The sequence below is a fragment of the Chrysemys picta genome, chromosome 10, assembly GCF_011386835.1.
Source record: "Chrysemys picta bellii isolate R12L10 chromosome 10, ASM1138683v2, whole genome shotgun sequence".
NCBI lineage: Eukaryota > Metazoa > Chordata > Testudines > Emydidae > Chrysemys > Chrysemys picta.
This window is the reverse complement of record NC_088800.1, coordinates 52,745,103-52,761,376: the sequence shown is the minus strand read 5'-3', so window position 1 is coordinate 52,761,376 and position 16,274 is coordinate 52,745,103.

Sequence of the window (16,274 nt, the reverse complement as noted above, 5' to 3'; positions counted from 1 at the left end):
GCTGTGGGCATACCATGGATTTATATAGAGGTGTTATGAAATTGTCAGTTCTATTATCTATCCCTTTCCTAATGGTTGCTAACATTCAATTCACTTTTTTGACTGCTGCTGCACATTGAGTGGATGTTTTCAGAGAACTTTTCACAATGATTCCAAGATCTCTTAATTTAGAGCCCATCATTTTATATGTATAGTTGGGATTATTTTTTCCAATGTGCACTACTTTGTACTTATCAACACTGAATTTCATCTGCCATTTTGTATCCCAGTCACCCAGTTTTGTGAGTTCCCTTTATAACTCTTCATAGTCAGCTTTGGACTTAACTATCCTGAGTAACTTTGTGTCATCTGCAAATTTGGCCACCTCATTGTTCACCCCCTTTTCCAAATCATTTATGAATATGTTGCACAGCACTAGTCCCAGTACAGATGGTTGGGATGCCCACTATTTACCTCTCTCCTTTGTGAAAACTGACCATTTATTCCTACCCTTTGTTTCCTATCTTTTAACCAGTTACTGATCCATGAGAGGACCTTCCCTCTTATCCGAGGACAGCTTACTTTGCTTAAGAGCCTTTGGTGAGGGACCTTGTCAAAGGTTTTCTGAAAGTCCAAGTACACTATATTCACTGGATCCCCCTGGTCCACATGCTTGCTGGCCCCTCAAAGAATTCTAATAGACTGCTGAGGCATGATTTCCCTTTACAAAAGCAATGTTGACTCTTTCCCAATATATTGTGTTTATCTGTGTGTCTGATAATTCTGTTCTTTGCTATAGTTTGAACCAATTTGCCTGGTATTGAAGTTAGGCTAACCAGCCTGTAATTGCCGGAATTGCCTCTGGAGCCTTTTAAAAAAAAAATCAGCATTACACTAACTATCTATCCATCAATTCCTGCTACATACTGCACCCATTACCCTAGTGTCTGAGCACCAGTTCACATTTTTTTCCATTCCAGAGGTTGAACCTACCATCAACATTCATTGCTGCAGTGTTCTAAACAAACCCCATGTATAATTGTCACTTTCTATATGTTTGTACAGCGCCTAGCACAGTGGAGCCTTGACCTGGCTGGTGTCTAGGCAGCACTACAATATAAATTCAGCATCAGCCTCATCGTAACATGACATAGCCATTGTTTCTGATGAAATCGGAATAGAGCAGGGGTGAGAGTGTTCAGTACCCACTTGAGAACACTATGGGGGTCCTTAGAGTGAAATAAGCATAGAGGCTGGAAAATTCCTGCTTGGCCTTCCGGGCCACTTGCTTACTTCAGTCTAAACACTCTGTGCCAGCCACTCCACAGTCTTGTAATTTAAACATCTATATCTGAGGTAGGCCCTACAATAACATTAGATTAATTAAATGCAGGCTTGGCGTTTGCTGCGCAAATATGGCAGTGAATTAGCAATTCTTTGTGAGGTTAAGCAAAGGCAGGCTATAAATAGCAGCAGCCATGTGCCTCCGCACTGCCAGCCTCTGGGATAGGGCTGGCTGAGCATGAGATGCCATTCAAAATGTACGCTGCCACTGGTAACCATTGAGGATCAGCCTCAGAGTACTTGATCTCTATAGGTGCTCTCACAATCTGGGTGTCTCCCGCAGTCCCAGGTACAGAGATTACAGTTGATGTGGGGAGCATGGGGTTGAGCCCTGCGCTATGCTGAGTGCGGATGCCCAAGGGGGTGTTTGGCAGTATGGGCGGCGTGGATCCTGGCTTCAGCATGGGGGAACCCCTTCCTGCTTTGGGGCTCGTCAGCTTTACCTGAACATGCCAGTCACTGGGAGTGTTCCCTCCCAGCCAATCCCACGCAGACCTGGCTGTCAGCCTAACCCTCCACACGGCCTGGCTGTGGACAGGGCAGCTCTGTGGCGCTACTCTGAGGCTGCCAGGGTGTAATGTCAAAAGCCACTACCAACAGATTTTGCTGCCAGTAGCAGTTACTGACATCTAGGGAGGTTCTTTTTGCTGCCCTGTCCCAGTTTGCTACCTCTCACTTTTATCATCCTCTGATCCAGCGGTAGCAAAGACTCAGCTAAGGGATTCTTTTAAATACTCCAGATGTGTGACATGTAGTTTTTTGGGGGTGTATGTAAAATATTTTCTCCTGTAGCACCTCAGTACGTTGTACCAGATAGGGAAGAGCTGCCGTAGCTAGGCATGGGGATGCCCTGTGCCTTTAATGACACAGCCCTGGGAAGCGGGTGCTAAGATGTACTGTTATGTGAGAGGGGAAATAAAAAAGCCCCTCTGCCCCCACCCCCGATTTTTACAAACAGGGCAAGGGACTCATCCCACTGGGGTATCTGTTACCCCCTCTGCCCCCCATGCAGGGTTTTGCCCTTTTTCACCATCTGGCAGCTGCTCACCCCTAGGCTTAACCCTGGCTCCTACCCCTTCTCCCTGATTTTGCCCCTCTCCTTCCCCTGCTGCCTACGGCTGTTTGTCCTCCCCGGCGCAATCAGTTTCCACCCTGTGCTAGACTCTGCCCATCCCACCTCTTGACTTGACCTCTTTGCCCCCTTTTAACTCCTGTGAACAGCAGGCAGCAGTTTTTAATCCCAAGTAAGGGCATAGCAAGGGCAGCAGTTTCAGCAGATGTTACTGAGCATGCTCTGTCCATATGCACATGCTCAGTGTAAGCCAAGCAGCAAGTTCTGTATTCTGCTCCCTGCTCCATCTGCCTGATCCCGGGATAGCCCCTGGAAGGCACGTCCGGGTGTGGGGCCTCTCTCCTATAACTGAGCCAGCTGGCCTGTTGTGCATGGGGAGCAGCTGCTGAGGGTGTTTCCCTAGAGATCCAGCTGTGGGGAGCACAGGGACCTCTCACTAGGGTTGCCAACCCTCCTGGTTTGGACAGGATCCTGGAATCGGGCTCGATCTCCCAGAGGCTACTGAAGTCAATCCGAGAGATTTTAGGCCGCTAAAAGTCCAGCGGCGCAATAGGGCTAAGGCAGGCTCCCTACCTGCCCTGGCTCCAAGCTGCTCCTGGAAGCAGCTGGCACATCCCTGCGGCCCCTAGGCACAGGAGGGTCCAGGAGGTCTCTTCACGCTGCCCCCGCCCCCATCACTGACTCCACAGCTCCCATTGGCCAGGAACGGAGAAGCACAGCCAATGGGAGCTCCAGGGCTGAGTCACCATGCTGTGCATGGGGAGTGCTGCTGAGGGAGACATGGGGTCTGTAACTGAGAGCAGAGCTGGGCCGTCAGACTGTAGCTGGCGAGGGAAGGCCCCATGCCCCGCTATGTGATCCATTTAGTGCGTATGATGCCTTCAATTAGGGAGAGAGCGGTAGCCCTGTCCTTGTAGTGGCTGCTGGGTGGGGCATGCCAGCAGGCTCCTGGCCCATCCCCAACACTGGTGTTGTCATTTCTCCCTGTGAATTATTTAGCATGACTCTGTTTGAAATGCTCTGCCCAGGCAAAGGGGAAAAATCAATAGCTTTTTAATTTACAGTGGCTGGAAGGCTCCCAGCACCAGCTTGCTGAGAACACTCGCCAGGCTGTAGAGTCGGCTGTTCCCCAGAAGGGGAGACAGCATACAGGGGACAGCTCATGCAAAGTGGGAGGAGGCGTGCTGCCCAGCTAGGGACTTGGTTTGGATACAGTCCAGGATGTTTTACCTTCCTCCTCCACCCTTGCCCTCTCTAACTGATTCATAATGAGTTGGCCACTCACATCAACTTGCCACTGTCCAACCCGGGGATGCAGCGGTGGGCTATGTATGCAGAAACAGTACGTCTAGGGGACCAAGAATCTGAACTCCTGGATCCTGTCTTCAGGGTACAAACCAGCCTCTGCAAACTTGCTGAGGATACAATCCATCCTATCGTCCAGATCATTAATAAAGATGAACAAAATCAGCCGCAGGACTGACCCCTGGGGCACTCTCCTTGATACTGGCTGCCAACTAGACATCGAGCCATTGATCACTACCTGTTGAGCCCGATGATCTAGCCAACTTTCTATCCACCTTATAGTCCATTCATCCAATCCATACTTCTTTAACTTGCTGACAAGAATACTGTGAGACCATATCAAAAGCTTTGCTAAAGTCAAGCCCTGGCCCCTGTTGTCAGTGACAGGACACTGGACAAGATGGAGCATTGGTCTGATCCAGCCTGGCCTTTCCTATGGGCCTGTGATTCGCTTGTGCCTTGCACCTTGGGGGTTGGGTGCCTAGTGTGTGTCTGTGGTAATATGGGTGCAATGTAGTGCAGAATCAGGCCCCAGAACTTTCCTCATTGTATTGTCCCCAAGAATTGGACTGAGAGACCTGCGCTTTGTTTTTATCAGCAAAGCACTGAGCGTACATTGGGCAAGCTGTCAGGCAGAGCCCATGAGTGCCAATGTCAGGGCAAACTGCTAAAAGGCAGGGCACAAGCTGTGAGTTCTATATTGTGAGGGCTGTGAGTTCTACAGTGAGATTTCACCAACCAAGTATCAAGCATAAACTCCTCTGGCGCTACAACAGCCTTAACAGGGAATCACAGATAGTTCCCTTGGGTACTCCGCTCTACCTTGTCACTTAGGCAAGCCTTCCTCTGTGATAGATGGGCCCTTACACCAAAAATCACAACAATATCCAGGTTACTCCCTGTCACTTATTCCAAGTCAGTTGCACCTTAGATCTCACACCATAGACACTTGTAGCCAATCCTATAAGGTTTATTAAGTAGGAAAAGGAAATTAGAGTGTTATTTACCAGGTTAAAGCAGGTAAACATATACACACAAATGCATTATAGTCTTAACTTTCAAAAGATAATAGAGGTTTCTATAATAAGCAAGCTCTGTATGTCCCTTAGGGCTGACCCAGGCTAAACACCAGGGATCTCTTTCCAGAATGTGACAATGTCTGCCACCCATAGGCGCCCCCCCCCGCCCCAGCCCAGCCCTGACTCCACCCATGCCCAGCCCATGCCCCGCCCCCATTCCAACTCCTTCCCCTTCCTGCCCCTATTGGTCTCCTTCCCCAAATCTCCACCCCGGCCCCACCTCTTCCCCAGCTAGGGGAGAAGCAGGGCGCTCAGGGGAGGAAGTGGAGGCGGAGGCAGAGGTGAGCTGGGGCAGGGCGGGGAGCTGCTGGTGAGTGCAGAGCACCCACCAATTTTTCCCTGTGGGTGCTTCAGCCCCGGAGCACCCACGGAGTCGGCACCTATGCTGCCACCATGCTCTCTGACTACGGGGGAATTCATACATAGATTCATAGATTCTAGGACTGGAAGGGACCTCAAGAGGTCATCGAGTCCAGTCCCCTGTGGCAGGACCAAATACTATCTACAATGTCCTGTCTGCTCTGCACCCAGCCCCTAATTGTGCAGTGCCCTGGCCTCACTCAAACGCAGCCCTTCAAAGCTGGGGCTAGGACAGGCTGGGCACTGTCACTGCATGTTAGATTGTTGTGTGAACAGCCCATCAGGCATCATGCTGCTCTCCCAGAAGGTAGAAAAAGCCATTCCAAAAGACCAGTTAGCTCTTAGCAATGTGGGTAGACATTACGGGATGCACCACAGGGGACTGGTGGAATGAGAAAGCTCTTAAAGAAGCTTTGGGCCATTGAATTGCCTGCTCCGAATTCACCCTCCTACCCACTGCAACTACACGGGGTTGGGGGGTGTACATTCAATGGTTCAATTCTCTAACTCCACCAAGGACTCCAGAGCTGCACTGCAGAATCGTGAGAGAGATTGCAGTTCAAAGATTACATCACCCAGGGCCTCTCCAGGCGTTTAGGCCATTTACTCTGCAGGCATATACTGTAAAGCCATCTGCATTATCACTGGGCTGTTCAAGGATCTCTTGTTCTCATCTCACATTTTTAACTCTCCAGCATCAATAAGGGAAATGTGAAGCCAGGTGGTAGAATGCTGCAGCTCATAGGAGATTCCCATTCGTTGTCCGGTGCAATTGGACCAATGGGGGACGCTGATGGAGGGTGTCTGGAATTGGCTGTGCTGGGCATGCAGTGCAGATATGCGCCACTTCCCACTTCTGTCCTTAGGGAGCAGTGTCTCCTCCCCATCCCTTTTGGGGCAGTTTGTGCCCTTGGCAGAGCATGGGGACTGCAATTGCTCCCCCTCCCAGGACAGGGACAAGACACAACTGGGTCCACAGACACTATGGAGAAGGGCAGGCATCCAGGGCCGGCGCTTCCATTTAGGCGACCTAGGCAGTTGCCTAGGGCACCAGGATTTGGGGGGGGGGGGCAGCATTTTGCCGCCCTTGGCAGCAATTCGGCGGCGGGGGGGGGGGGTCCTTCCGCGTTCCGGGTCTTCAGCGGCAATTCTGCGGCGGGTCCTTCACTTGCTCCGGGACCCGCCGCCGAAGTGCCCCAAAGACCGGGAGCGCGGAAGGACCCCCCCGCTGCAGAATTGCCGACAACGACCGGGGTGCGGAAGGACCCCTGCCTAGGGCGCCAAAAACCCTGGCACCACTCCTGCAGGCATCTCCCCCTGAGCTCCATTTCCACTGGTGTTGGCAGAGGAACCCTGGGTCCCCGCTCTCTCCCTGCAAGGCAGTTGAGTAGCCCTGGCTTTCTCTGGAAGGGGGAGTTGATTGATCCCGGGGAGAGAGAGCTGTGGAGTGTGGTATCCAGGAGAGGGGAATCCCCGTTTCTCCATGTCATAGAAAGCTCCCTAGCAATTAAACTAGGTTGTACATCTGTGATGGGTGCTGCCCTTACAGACCCAGGAGTGAGGAAAGTAGGGTGACCAGAGGGCAAGTGTGAAAAATCGGGACAGGGGGTGGGGGGTAATAGGTGCCTATATAAGAAAAAGACCCCAAAATCGGGACTGTCCCTATAAAATCAGGACATCTGGTCACCCTAGAGGAAAGAGAGCTGAAAGGCTAGATGAACAGTGGCAGCAGAGTCTGGGGCACTGTCCTTCCCTCAGAAGTCACTGATGGGTGCAAGTCTCACACTCAGAGCCAGCTCTTGGCACTTGCTTTCCTGCAATAACAGGCTAGCCAGGTAACCTGGAGAAAAGCATGTCCTTGAGATAAATTCCCAGTCATGTTTGCCCCAAACCAGAACCAACTGCAGGGGCTACAGGTCAGGACTGATGGGCATCTGCAGAGCTGAACAGGGACCCTGAGTTAGAAGCATGGGGGCTGTGGGTTGTAGCAGAGGCTGCCGGCTGGGGATAAGGAGCATTCAGACTTGTATGAAGACTTGCCCAGCACCTGTGTGCTCTAGTGTTGTTGTGAGTATTGTTATTAGTCCACCCATCGCTTCAAAGCTGTGTTCAGTCATGAATCTTAGCTGCAATGTGGGAGCTCAGAGGCCTCCAAGCTTTCTGGGTACCTGGGCCAACCATCTCAAGGACAGCATGGGCCACTTGGGAGCTGGCTGCTCCATTAGCTGCCGTGCTGAGGCCTTGATGGCTATTCTATTAGCTGGCTCAGGGCGGGGCGGAAGGGCTGTCATGGTCTTGGCCCCGTTCCATCACTCGCCTGCCTCTACATCTGTCCCTTCCCCCCGCCCACATGGGCTCCTCACTGGGAGCCCTTCTCCTGGCTTCCTCTCCTAAGAACAGTTCCTAGCAGGGACAGTGCAGGAGCTGCCAAGGCAGGTGAAAGAGGAGCAGGCTGCAAAGTAGCCACCCACACAACGACACCACTGGCCACATGGAAGGATCCCATGAGACCGATGTAGCCCGTTGGCCACTGGGCAGAGGCCCCCGCAGTGACATGTGGGAAGGCTGTTGCCATGACAGCACCACGTCCCTTATTTTAATGGGCAGCACAATCCCGGAAGGGTGCTCCAAAGCAGCCGTGCCCAGGAGCACAGGTGGCCTGCGTGGGGCTGGCTGGTCACAGGACCAGAGCTACTCCTCCTTCCCATTCCTGGGTGCTCCAGGTGAGAAGCTGTTTGCCGCAAAGCACGGCCTGTGTGTCTGTGAAAGCACTGGGAGCAGTAGAAGGAAGGACCTGGCCTCTACCAGGAATGGCTACTCCCCAAGAGCAAAGGAAACAGCAACTGGAGCCTCCAGTGACTGGGGGAAAGGGACGTCCTGGGGAGCAGGGATGGAGAGGCAGCCATGCAGTATGACAAGAGGAAAAGAGCCACGAACCAGGTGCCAGGGGAGCATGTGCAGGGGAGAGAGGAACAGAGCAGGTGGGAGGCAGAGAGAAAATGAAAGATTTGTCCAAGCTAGCCCCAAGGGTGCATATCTGGGGGGCTCATCTCAGACGGTCCTGGGGTCCTCACTGCCCCATATTTGGGGGGCTCATGGCAGCTGGCCCCAGGCAGCCCCCATTGCCCTGTATTGAGGGGGGGACTTATCCTAAACAGCCCTGGGGGGCCCCACTTCCCTGTATGTGGGGGGCCTGTCCCAAGGAACCCAGCACCCCGTTACTCTGTTGCCCTTCACTTGGGGTGTAAATAAGGTTCAGATTTTGAACAGTGCATGTAATGAACCATTGGAACAAGTAGATGACCCCAGTGGTCCTTTCTGGACTTCTGCTCTATGAATCCTGCATCGCCGCCAATGCTAGAGCAGCTAGTGCCCTGTGGGTATGAAGTCCCACCAGATCACATGGCAGGGCCTGATGCTTACTTTGCGCTGGTGCAAAAAGCACTACAGGGGGCAGAGCGATGGCGAATCGGAGCCTCCAGCTGAGCCAGGTGAGGAGTGTGCAACTAGGGCTGGACCAATCAGAGTCAGAGACATGGAAATCTATCCAGATCAAGAGCTTAGTGTCCATCCAGAAAGCAGGAAGCCATTCATAGGACGTGCACCATGTGGGCTAATACTCACTCTACAGCCATCCGGGGGAGCCAGTTGGGGCACATGGTGCTAGGTGAGCCACGTCTCAGCTACTCTCTTCCTTCTCTTGTTCCGTACCCATCCTGCATCTTGGCCATGCCGGCTGGATCCAGCACTTGGCACCAATTCAGAGAGACACTCACCCAGGCACATGCTGCAGGCAGTCAAGGGAGCACCAAAATATTAAAAATTAATGTGTCAGCTAATGGGCCAATGGGAGGCAGTGCAATGGAGAGAAATCTGGGCGGCAATTGGGGGAAAAGAGTCTACCAACAAAGAGAACAAAAGAATGTAGCAGGAGCCCCTGGGAGACAACTAATGAGTTCTGGGAAGGGCTAACGGCGTTGTTGGCTGAGGGAGGGCTTAGAGGCAGCGTCCCCTTCCCTACAGATCTAAGGGGATAGAAATCCAGCAAGCTCGATGTCAACTGATGTGATTTTTTTTCAGATTAGCGAATGTAAAATGGAGACTCTTCCAAGAAGCACTCTGCAGCACAGGGGCCCTGCCATCTGACGCCAGGCGCCGGAGCAGCTGAACCCAGCCCCACCCTTGGCATGAATACCATGCCGAATTCAATAAAAACCCATTGGTTCTAGCACAGCCTCCAAGGAGACATGGGATGTAATAGCTGGTCGCATGGTTCCTTGCTCTGCGCCAGCACATTTCATGCACTGTCACTTTACTAGTGAAGGGTTTGGGTGAGAGCAGTGTAAGTGACATGGTGTTCCTTTAACGCTGCATTCGTGGCTACTCGGGATTATATGGTGAGAATTTCAGCTGAGATGTCTCAAATGACACCATCAAGTCAGGGTGTTGTGTAAATTGGGGACAGGCAAAGCAGGCTGGGTAAAATAATCATGGAGAGGCTGGGCCACGCTGTTGCATCATGACCCGTTGGTGAAAAGGCCTGTGGTTTTGCCTGGCTGGGCACAACTTCTACTCATGCCCAGTCAGGCATAATTACGGGTAACTTAGCTGCTGGGGTAGAGGCTGGGGGGAGGGGGTTGCACTGAGGAGGAGGCTGGGGGAGACAACCCTAGAGCCCACAGGGTTGGGGCAAGGTGCTGAGATGCTTCCAAACATTGGATTGAGGTTCAGCTGGCACTGGGCACTTCCCCACGGGGATGGGCCCGGGGGGAGGGTTTGTGTGGGAGAGACAGGCTCAGGCAGGGCTGTGTAGGATGGACACTCTGAAGGGGCTGCCCCTGTCCCCGTTCAGACAAACTCCTGACGAACAGGAGACGCCACCCTCATGGCAGTGCTGCTCTTGGGGGACTCTGCAGAGCCCTGGGGTTACTTGCTGGGCCCCTGCAGATGGGAGAAGGCACTCTGTCCGGGGAGAGGGCTCAGGCTGGTGGCAACGCAATGCTGGAAGCTACCATGGAAGACGCAAAGCAGCATCCAGGAGCAGGCAGCAGTGATGCAGTTCAGACCCTGCCAGTCCAGAGGCTACTGGGGAAGGAGCAGCCAGACACGTCCGCAGGAAGCCACAGTCGTTGCTATCTCGCCTCACCAGGCTTTGGCTGGTCCCCTGGGGGATACCCTGATGAAGTGCATCTGCACTGTGTGGGGTGGACTCTTCCAGCTCCTAGGAGCCCCCCTCCGGATAGGCTGTAGCTGGTGGCTCAGGATCAGCGTCCCCCTCCTGTCTCCTTCCTTCGCCCTGCATCAAACCCAGCATGACGGATGGTCGTTAGCACTTGGCACCCCCTTGAGCCCATCGACCCCAAGGGAGCCTTTCACATGCAGTGAGGACGAGGCACTGAGTGCAAAGGGGATTCAGGGCACAGACAGTGCCCCGGTCCTCCCTGGGCCCCAGAGTAGCTACCCACATAGGGGCAAATCCCGCCCTGTGCAGGTGCATTGGCAGAGTGGAGGCAGCTTGCACCACCCTTATTCAGGTAGCCTCACGTTGCACCCCTGCTTCACTGGCCCTGATGGGGCTTTGCACGGATGCAGAATCACTAGGGTGCAGACCCCCTCCAGCCAAGTGCCCGCCTGTTCCAGATCCACCCTAGAACGTGCCCAGGTCCAGGGCTGGGGTATTCCACAGGCAGGGGGCTTACACTGCCTCCAGCCCCCTCCCTGGTTTGAAAAGGAAAAGAGAAGCTCTGGGTGGCTTGAAGGAGGGAGTGTACCAGGGAGCAACCTGGTTGGTTTCAGCTAACAAAGGCTAGCATCATGACCCACGGGTCTCAAAGCTGGGGCTGCAGGGTTTCTAGGAGCAGCTCCAGCCCTTCATCTAGCAGCCTACTGATGCTGGCATACCCAGGAACCATGAACCCCAACCCATTTGAGGCTCTGCCCCCTATAGTCCTATTGGCAGAGTCCTGGAGCAGCTGATTGGCTGGCTGACCCTACTTAAGCCAGCAGCAGGCCCAAGAAGCTGTCTGAACAGCATCAGAGGTGTAGCCGTATTAGTCTGTATCCTCAAAAACAATGAGGAGTCCGGTGGCACCTTTAAGACTAACAGATTTATTTGGGCATAAGCTTTGTGAGTAAAAAAAACCACTTCTTCAGATGCATGGAGTGAAAATTACAGATGCAGCCATAAATATACTGTCTGAGCAGCTGGGCTTTACCCTGCTCTGGAGTGCATGCTTTCTGCTGCTTGCTTTCCTGGCATCTGATTTGTGGTTCTGACCCAGCCTGACTCTGGTTCCTGGCTCATGGTTCTGATCCCCAGTTTGTCTCCTGATCTCCTGGTATCCTGACCCAGTTGACTCCCAAACTCCTGTCTTGTGACCATGTACTCTGGCTACTAGGTCTAACTGCCTATGACCTAGCCGTGACAGCTGGGAAGTGGCATAGCTGTGGACAAATATGACATGGCATGGGAGTGCTAAGCCTCTGAGACAGTAGGGAGACACTGATTGAAAGCTGGCTCCAAAGTCAGAACTCAATAAGATAAGTAGTTTAGGCAACTCCTCACTGAGAAATGTAGGGTGATGAGGCTGGGGGATAAACAAAAGGGGGAAAGACTATGGTCACATGATGCACTTTCGAAGGGAAAGAGGGAATTTGAGGGTCCTGGCCCTTTGGCCCCATCCCTGTGAGTGCTGTGTGGTCCTGGTAAATATATGCCATTGTGCTCTGTGCACCATGAGATCAGAGGCAGGTACAACTCCCTTGCTGCTGTGTTCTGTTCCACTGAGTGGTGGCTGGGCTACATGCCTACATTGATGAGGCTGCTATGGCCTTGGCTAAGAGAGTGGGGTCTCCTAGTTCAGGCAACATGTTTAGACCCAGATGTGCCAAGTTCAATCCCCAAGGCCGACAACCCACTCGGGGGCAGTGTAACACAGGTGCTGTAGGCTTGACAGATGGGACCTCAGGGTGGGTTCCCATTACATGCCCGGTAAGTAAAGAAGGATAATTCACATGGGCTGGCAGAGAGAAGGCACAAATACCTTGGGCATAAGGGCTTGGTTACAGTAAGAGAGAAGCAGAGAAGTTCCTGATCTGGCCTAAGAGTAGCCTTCTTCCATGGAGCTCTTCAAGCCTAGTGTCTTAGCTGCCCCTATAGTCCACCGTGAAGTGGAAGGCAATTAGGGATTGGCCAGCAGGTCCCACTAGCCAGGTGGTGTTACTGGAGCTGCTACAGACTGCTTCCTCTGGCCTTCTCTGTCACCTCACACCTGCTGCTCACACACCGCAGCCCTGTGTCTTCAAGAGTCAGAGAGTCTAAGACTGGAAGTGAACAGAGTGACCCCCCGTGTAACACAGGCCAGAGACCTTCCCCAGAGCAGAAAACAATCAGACCTTGATTTCAGATTGCCAGTGATGGAGAATCCACCATGACCCTTGGGAAATTGTTCCATTGGTCAATTATTCTCAACGTTAAAAATGTATCCCATATTTCCAGTCTGAATTTGTCTGGCTTCAACTTCTAGCCACTGGATCTTTGTCTGCTCGATAAAAGAGCCCATTATCAAATATTTGTTCCCCACTTAGCGGTACCTGTGATCAAGTCACTCCTTCAACTTCTCTTTGTAAAGCTCTTTGATCGAGCTCCTGGAGTCCATCACTCTAAGGCAGGTTTTCTAATCCTTTAATCATTCTTGTGGCTCTTCTATGAACACTCTCCAATTTATCAACATCCTTTTTGCATTGTGGGGTACTGAGCTGGACACAGGGTTCCAGCAGTGATCTCTCCGGTGCCAGACACCAAGGTACAATAATCTCTCTGCTCCTACTCGAGAGTCCCCTGTTTACGCATCCCAGGATCGCATTAGCTCTGTTGGCCACAGTGTCGCACCGGGAGCTCATATTCAGCTGATTATCCACCATGACCCCCAAATCTTTTTCATAGTCACTGCCTCCCAGGATAGAGTCCCCCATCCTGTAAGTATGTCCCTCCCCTGACCACTCTTCCCATCTATCATCTGCACCCTGTCCCAACTTGGTGCCATTTTTCACATCAGACTTTATATTTGCTCACCAAACCCAGACCTGCCTTCTTCAATCCCCTTCTCACAACTAATTGGTTCGGTGAAGCACACCAGTAGAAATCTCTTTGGGACCCAGCCCCTATAGGCACCTACAATGGCATATAAGGCCAGAACTGTGCCCCAAGGGAGTGGGGAAAAATTCCCCAGGCACAGGCATGGCTGCCAGATATGACCGTATAAGATATGACCATATAGTGGTAGCTTGGCAAGCCCAAAAGTAGAGGGCAGGTGGATGAGTCTCTAAATGCATGGTGCTATGGAGATTTTGGGCTGCTACGGGCTATGGTGCAGCCCTTTGGTTGGTTTTAGTTATGCCTGGGGGTTGTAGTGTCTTCAGGGGCTGCTCAGAATCCCAAGGGCACCCTCCCAACTCCCCTGGGCTGCTTCATCTTGCATTGCAGCTCCTCCAGGCACAGCACAGAATTTCAGCCTTTGCTAATTGCACGGTACCACCCCTGCATCCAGGGCCGGCTCTAGGCATCAGCAAAACAAGCTGGTGCTTGGGGCGGCACATTTTTAGGGGCGGCATGACTGGCGCCAGAATGCCGCCCCTAAAAATGTGCCCCGGCCACCCTAGCTCACCTCTGCTGCTGCTGCCACGGCGCGCGAAACAGCTGATTCGCGCGCCGCTACTCGCCCTCCCTCCCAGGCTCTCAAAACTCGGAGGGAGGGGGAGATCCCGAGCGGCCGTTTCGCGCGCCGCTGCTCCCCCTCCCTCCCAGGCTTGGGCGCCTGGGAGGGAGGGGGAGAAGCGGCGCCCACGCCGCAGCCACTCGGAGTCTCCCCCTCCCTCCCAGGCTCTCAAACCTGAGAGGGAGGAGGAGACTCCGAGTGGCCGCGGCGCGGCGCCACTTCTCCCCCTCTCTCCCTCCCTCCCTCCTTCCTAGGCTTGAGAGCCTGGGGGGAGGAGGCAGGGCTGGGGATTTGGGGAAGGGGCGGAGTTGAGGCGGGGCCGGGGGTGGGGTAATTCAATAAGTGGGGGGGGGGGGCGGCCAAAATTGTTTTTGCTTTGGGCAGCAAAAATCCTAGAGCCGGCCCTGCCTGCATCCTTGGATAGAATGTGAGATCCTTGGAGGAGGAACTCCCCTGTTGATATTTATAGGGTATTTCAGCAAGGAAGAAACCAACCAAAGGCTTCATTCTCAGAAACCTGCTTCACTTTATTTATGTGGTTAGTCCGTTTGAAGTCTATGGGAATACCCACATAAAGCAAAGCATGTGTTTAAGTGTTTGCAGGATCAGGGCCTCCCTATACAAGGTATGCAGTGAAACTGTCAAGAGACAAAGTACTGGCAAATGCACAAAGTAAACAAAATGGAAAAAACAGCTATACAGATATGAGAGAGAGAGAGGAGTTGATTGATTGGTTTGCAAACTGTTTTCAGTGAATCTTTGAGGTTCCTGGATGCTAGAGTGGCTGCAACGTTTTCAGGCAGAAATGTGATTTTTTTTCCAAGTTGGCAATGTATGTCACTGTGTCAGCGTCCTTTGGGATGAAAGGTGGATTCCAAATGGGACTAACAAAACCAGCAGAGGGCACAGCAAGAGGGAATGCTTTGAGAAAGCAACAGGTAGAGCTGATCTGCTGGTACCTAGGAGTCCAGGTTCGGGTACTGAGCTCACTCCCAAGCAGACAAGGGCCAAGAAGATGCTTAACCCCTGCGGACAAGCAGCATCTCATACTTAACTGCTGCCTGGAAGAAACAGCACTAAAAGGACTCCAGGCAACCTCTTGCAGGAGGAAGGCCTTCAAAGGAAGGGGCCTGAGTTGGTTATAATAGGGAGATTGGGCCGCTCCCAACCAGGGGGCAAAGTGCTGGTGTGAGTTAATGCACCAGCCTTTCTCCTTGCGAGACCTTAGCTGAAGGTGGGTGAAATTGTCTAGTCTTCATTTAGCCCCTGTAATCCCTGGTGTAACTCCATTGACTTCCGTGGGCTTACGCCAGGCCTGAATGTGGCCTAGGGTTGCCAAATTTCTAATTGCACAAAACCAAACACCCTAGCCCCACCCCTTCCCCTGAGGTGCTGCCCTCTGCCCTGCCCCTGCCCCAAAGCACCATCCCCCACTCACTACATTCCCCTTCTCTCGGTGGCTCGCTCTCTCCCACCCTCACTCACTTTCATTGGGCTGGGGCAGGAGGTTGGGATGCGGGAGGAGGTGAGGGCTCTAACTGGGAGTGCAGGCTCTGGGGTGGGGCCAGAAATGAGGGGTTCAGAATGAGGAAGGGGGCTCTGGGCTGGGACAGGGAGTTGGAGTGCAGGAGGGGGTGAGGGCTCTGGCTGGGGGTGTGGGCTCTGGGCTGGGGCTGAGGATGAGGGGTTGGGGTGCAGGAGGGGGCTCCAGGCTGGGGGGTGGGGCTGATGGATTTGGAATGTGGGAGGGGTCTGCGGGTTGAGGCAGGTGATTGAGGTGCAGGAGAGGGGTCTGGGTTTGGGGGGGCTCAGGGCTGGAGCAGGGGATTCGGGCACAGGCTTACCTCGGGTGGCTCCCAGTCAGCGGTGCTGCAGGGCTAAGGCAAGCTTGTCTCTACCTGTCCTGGAACCACGCTGCGCCCCCGAAGCAGTCAGCAGGTCCAGCTCCTAGGTGGGGTGGCCAGGAGGCTCCATGCGCTGCTCTCGCCCGCAGGCACCACATCCCTCCCAGCTCCCATTGGCCACAGTTCCCAGTCAAGGGGAGTGTGGAGCCAGTGCTTGAAGTAGGGGCAGCACATGGAGCCCCGTGGCCCCCCCCCCGCCTAGGAGTCGGACCTGCTGGCCGCTTCTGGGGCGCAGTGCAGTACCAGGACAGGTAGGGACTAGCCCTGCACAGATGATGTGGAAAAAGCTGAAGTACTCAATGCTTTTTTTGCCTCGGTCTTCACAGACAAGGTCACCTTTCAGACTGCTGCACTGGGCAGCACAGTATGGGGAGGAGGTGAGTAGACCTCAGTGGTGAAAGAACAGGTTAAGGACTATTTAGAAAAGCTGGACATGCACAAGTCCATAGGTCCGGATCTAATGCATCCAAGGGTGCTGAGGGAGTTGGCTGATGTGATTGCAGAGCCATTGGCC